A 6,000-nucleotide genomic window follows, 5' to 3' on the forward strand; every position below is an offset into this window, starting at 1 on the left:
TTAGGGAAGCGGTGTCATTATTACATTGGATATGTTCCCTTCTGTGGCAGGTTCCATCCTGCCTCGAATTGGACAGCGTGCGATTACCAAGTGGGAGGGGTCGCCCAATGTTTCCAAGCCCCAGTCTCTATGTAGCCCGCCCAGAGTCCACTTGGCTTGGCTTCTGAGGCCTCACCTTGTGTTTGAAGCATTCTGTCAGCTTCTTCGTGAACCTGGAACCTGCTAGGCAGAAAGACAAAAGGAAATCCTGAGGTCAGCAGAACAAGCCTGCAGAGTGGTTGATCCACTTTCAGAACACGTGGATGGCTGGCGCTATGCTAACTCCACATTCCGCTATTTCTTGCCAAAGCCCATGACTCTGTGGACTGCAGCTGAGGGTGTTTTGCAGGCAAATATAGCTTTGAGCTCTTTTGTGAGCTTGGCTCTGACTCCAGGAGGTCTTGATGCACATGAAGATCTGAAGAAGAGGATATGCCAAGAGGAGTTATGCAAGTCTTGCAGAAAGAGTGAGACTTCCTGCCTGGAGAGTAGAAGGGAGAGGAAGCACAGTAGGACTACAGCTTCCTGGACTCTCCCAGGAATGGCCACTTTAGGAAGAACAAACCTCTCTGTCTCCACTACTTTTATTTTTTCCCATAAAAAATATTCCATGAATCCATACATACATGTATGTATACAGGTATGTATGCATACATGTATATATGTATATATGCAGGTATGCATGCATGTCTATATACATGTTCATAGGTATGCATGTGTGCATGTCTGTATGTATATATGCAGATATGATATGTATGTATGCAGGTATGTGTGCATATATACATGTATATATGTATGTCTATATGTATGTATGCAGGTATGTGTTAGCACATGTCTGTATGTATGCAGGTGTGTATGCATGCATGTCTCCATGTCTCTCTCTCTCCATATATATATATATATATGCAGGTATGCATGCATGTAAATATGTATATATACAGATATGTATGTATGCATACATGTCTATATGTATATATGCAGATATGTATGCATGCATACATGTCTATATGTATATATGCAGATATGTATGCATATACATCTATATGTATGTATGCACTTGGAGGTAGCAGTTCATGTGTGGAGGTGTAGGGTCTGAGGATAACTTGGGGCAGTTGTTTTTTTCTCCGTTTTGAGTTTGCAATAGTGGTTTTCCTTGAGCTTCTAGAGTTTTGTTCGGATGACGGCAGATCCCTTTGTCAAGTAAATCAGAGATTTTTATATGTCCCCTTCTCTCCATTTACACTGAGATGGAGAAGAAAGCAAAAATGACATGTGGCCCCTGTCTTAATTTCCCATAGAGGCAAACGCGTGGTTGGGCACACTCTGTTGCATGGCTTTGGTCAGATGAAGTCTGATTCCTCAGTAGCGGCACTCAGCCAGGTGCCACTCCTCGAGATCTCTCTAGGGAAATTAGGTAGCTTCCTGGCCCTCTGACCTGAAAGAGATCAGCAGATGTGATTCTCCTTCATGGAAGCACAGCCCACTTGGGCTGTTTTTGAGGCTTGGCTTGATCTCACCTGCTGTCTTCATGCTTGTTTGCATGGACTGGGCACGGCCCATGTCGCTGGCATGTCAGCTCAGAGCTTCCTCCAAGGGCATGAATCCCCCACTTGCAGCGTGTTGGCCCTGTCCTGTGATCTTAGTGCTCAGGAAGTGAAGGCAGGAAAATCCAGAGCTCAAGGCTACCCTTGGCCACACAGAGAGTTCAGAGCAAGCCTGGGCTACCTGAACCTTGTCTCAAAACAAACAAACTAAAAAGGGCTGGGAATACAGCTCAGTGGTAACAAACTTGTCCCAGCACACAAGGGGCCATAGGTTCAATCCCCAGCATCACAAACCCACAAACAAAACAATGCAAAGTGAAACAAAAGGCCCTCCTCTTTTTTATGTGTGTGTGTGTGTGTGTGTGTGTGTGTGTGAGAGAGAGAGAGAGAGAGAGGTCTATTTTTAATTCCCTAGGGATGATGGCTACTTTTGCATGAATTCATTATTCAATATATATAACTCTAGTTTAACTTATCTAACTTCCCACATTAACTAGAAGAACAAAAAAAGAACACACTAACATAAAATTTTCAAGTGTCTTTCTTTTTTTGAGACAGCATCTTGTGTAGCTCAGGCTACCCTCAAACTTATAATTGAGGATAACCTTGAACGCTGCTCTTCCTTCCTCTACCCACTGAGTCCTGTGCCTCCACACCCTGTTTTGTGTAGTGTTGTGGGATTCATACATGACACTTAAGTGTTCTACCCATGGAGTTAGGCCTCTAGTCTCTAGAGTGCCTATTCGTCTTGCTAGGGTTGGGTTCATTGTGCTCGGATGAATAATTTGTATTGGAAATCTATAATCAACAAGGAAATATCCGTCAACTCTTGTGTGTCTGTGTGTGCAAATGCAAGTCCAGGTGAGCATATATGCTTGGGTGGAGGCCATGGGTCAACCTCAGGCATTGTTCCTAAGGAGGGTGTGGGGTAGCCTCAGGCATTGTTCCTAAGGAGGCCATGGGCTAGCCTTAGGCATTGTTCCAAGGGGGCCATGGGCTAGCCTCAGGCATTGTTCCTAAGGAGTCCATGGGCTAGCCTCAGGCATTGTTCCTAAGGAGGCCACCGGCTAGCCTTAGGCAGTTGTTCCTTAGAAGGCCAGGGGTCAACCTCAGGTGTTGCTCCTTAGTCATCATCTCTGGTGTTTCTTGAGACAGAGTTTCTCACAGGAACTTAAAGCTTGTCGATTTGACTGGACTGACCAGACTGACTAGCCAGAGAATCCATTCCAGGGATGCTCCTGCCTCCACAGTCCAGACTTGGGATTATAAGCACACCCCACCACACTTAGCTTTTTACATGGGTGCTAGGAATTGAACTCAGGCCCTCATTCTTGAGTGGCAAGCACTTTACCGAGCAGGCTCTGACTTCATAACTCAGACTAGTCTGGACTTTGTGGCAGCCCTTATGTCTGCACCTTTGTCTTAGTCTCCAGGCTACTACTGAACGTGTGTGGTTAAAGCTGTGATCTTGTTTCCTCAGGCCCCTGGGAAGCTGGGGAACAGACATGAGTTTCAAAATGTCGCCGTGTCTATCAGAGGAACAAGACAGTTTTAATGACTTTTTTTGGCTAAACCTGCATGTATGTGGCCCCGTCCCATGGTAGGGGTCTTGGCCTGAATATAAAGGAGGAAGCAAGCTGGAGGCCAGCATCATCTCTCTGCTCCCTGCGTGCAGGAAGGTGAGCAGTTGGCTTGTGCTCCTGACGCTGTGACCTCCCTCCTTCCCTCCCTGCACCCTCAAACCATGAACTCTTCCTTGAGTCCCTGTAGCCGGGTATTTAGTCATCACGAAGGGAGAAATAACTAGAGCAGGGGCTGTGGTTTTTCCAGGGTACCGAGATGTTAAGGAAGGGAGGCAAGGCTCAGATCAAACCCAGCTGAGTTGGCTAACTTTGGCTCCACAGCCAATGGAGGGGCTTGTTCAGTTGCACAGTGGGAAGCTCACCCTTCTAAAAGGAGCTTTGGTGAAGGGCACTGCAGGTGAGCCGAGCTAAATGCCAGCCTCCAAGCTCTATCCTGAGAGACAGAGGAGTGAGCCCAGGACTCCTCCTGTCCTTGCTGCTCTCAGTAGTCATGGCTGTCTCTCCCAGAGCGCTGTGGGGAATGAGAAGTAATCTTTGCTGTGTCCCTAGTTTCTGTGAGTGCGAACTGCTAGGGATGCAGAAACACAGTTGCCAAGAACCACTTGGCCACAGCAGAAAATTTAGAACTGTGAGCAATTACCGGAAGCAGAGGAAGAATTGCTGCAGTCAGCACTGAAGCTGGGAAAAGGGGTTGAGAGTGGGTGCGCACAGTGGGATGAGTGAATGGGACCACGTGACCTGAGCACCGGCGCTGGTCTGGTCCTCCTTGGTTAACCTTGAGTACCAGCTCTGAGGTAGGCGCCCTTCACCTGTCAGCCTTTTGTGTCTGTAACAAAATACCTAAGACTGGATACTTTATAAAGAACAGGGAGCTGGTTGTGTAGCGATTTCCTTGGAACTAGAAAGCTGCCCCCGGGAGAATTATGGGGCCCTTTGCGAATCAAGAAGCTTCCCAAGTTCAAGGAAGGTGAAAGAAAATTCTCTAGCGCTCAGCTCGCAAAATTAGAGCAGCAGAAAACAGCTGCTGGGGAGAACGGCTGCCCAGCTCAGGTTTTCCAGTCTATCTAGCTGCCTTCAAGTCAGGCAATGAGCTCCGGGGTTCCGGCTTTCCAGGATCATCACCCATGCTGGTGTGAGTGTTCCGATGCAGCTCTCTGTGAGTCGTGCAAGCTCCTGTAAGTGACTCCTCACACCCTGACTCCTGTTCTATTGTTGTGATAAAGCACCAAGACCAAGGCAACTTATAAAAGGAAGAGTTTATTTAAGGCTTATGATTCTAGAGGGTGAGTCCATCACTGACATGGCAGGAGCATGCAAAAGTCAGGCTGGCATGTCGCTGGAGCGGGAGCTGATTGCTTATGTCTTGAGACACAGGCATGAAGCAGAGAGAGCTAACTGAGAAGGGTGCTATTTTTTTTTTTTTTAATCTCAAAAGGCCACCCCTTGTGACACACGTCCTCCAACAAGGCCACACCTAACCTTTCAGGTTTGTGCTGTGAGGTCAGAGGAATAAATCTGCTGAAAGATGCTCTCCGCTCTGTATGGCAAAGCAAAAAGGCCTTTGCAGGAGGCCAGCAGCAAGCTTTTTAGACCCCTTTGGGACTGGGAGAAATAAAAGCCTGCTTGTTTCACCAACTGAGGACTAAGTGTCCAAATATATGAATGAGCCCATGGGAGCAGTTCTCATTCAAACCTCCTCGTGGCTATCTGGAGTAAATAGACATTTGTTCATTTCTCTCCAGGAAAACGTCACTCAGCTGGACTGGAGAGAGAACTCAGCCAGGCGTCCGTTAGAGCACAGAACTCATGTACACAGTCTAAGAGCAGTGTTGTCTGCTTGTAATCCCAGCTCTGGGAGGAGAGGCAGGCGTGTCCCTGAGGCTCACAGGCCAGCTAGCTTCCTTAGTGCGTTCTAGGCCAGAGACAGCTCACTTAAAAAAACAAGTAACAAGCAAACAAGCAAAACAAGCAAACAAGGTGGATGGTATGCTGAGGAACAATTCCAGAGCTTGACTTCAAGCCTGTATGCACAAACACCTCATATACACGTGTACACACACACACACACACACACACACACACGCGCTTTACAAACATACAAACATATGCACACATACATCATTCACATGCACAAAATATACACGTGTATACATATTTCACACACTCACATATACACACTTACACATACACAGTGGAAGGGGGAAGAAAAGCTTGCTTTTGAGAGACACGTTTAAGGCAGAGCCCATCACTATAGGAAGCGTCACTTCTTACCGACATTTCTTCTCATAGATTTGCCTCATTACTGAGTAAACCTTGCTCACCTGATTTTCACAATCGATTGCTTGTCAAATTCTGGTTTCTCTGCAGTTGTGTTTCTGAGGTTGGGGACTATTGACAAGTAGGGAGACTCCTGAGTGTTTCTAACCAGATTTCTCCACAAATGGAAATACAAGGTCAAGAGGATGTTCTCAGTTGTAGCTGCCATGTCTAACCCAAAGACCACAGAATACATTGTGTTCTGGCTTCTCTGCACACAACTTTAGGCAAGCGAAGTTCAGACACACAGCCCTGGTTCCTTGAGACCATTTCACAAAAAGGGCTCTTAGGACATCAGCTGTATTGGTGACTTTTGAATATCTGGTGATCATTGGGTTAACTCTTGTAATTTTAGAAACAGTCGTTTGGTATTAGTAGTTCTAAGTCAGGCTATCTCAGAGAAAGCAAAGAATAAAATGTTAAAGGCAAATGTTTGCTGAGAGCCCCTTGGGAGGGCAACAGCTTTGGTGGATTTTGTCCTTGGGGCTCTCTCTAGCTTCAGTTTGAGAGACACTGGG

The sequence above is a fragment of the Mus caroli genome, unplaced genomic scaffold, assembly GCF_978045245.1.
Source record: "Mus caroli unplaced genomic scaffold, Mus_caroli_1 scaffold_11, whole genome shotgun sequence".
NCBI lineage: Eukaryota > Metazoa > Chordata > Mammalia > Rodentia > Muridae > Mus > Mus caroli.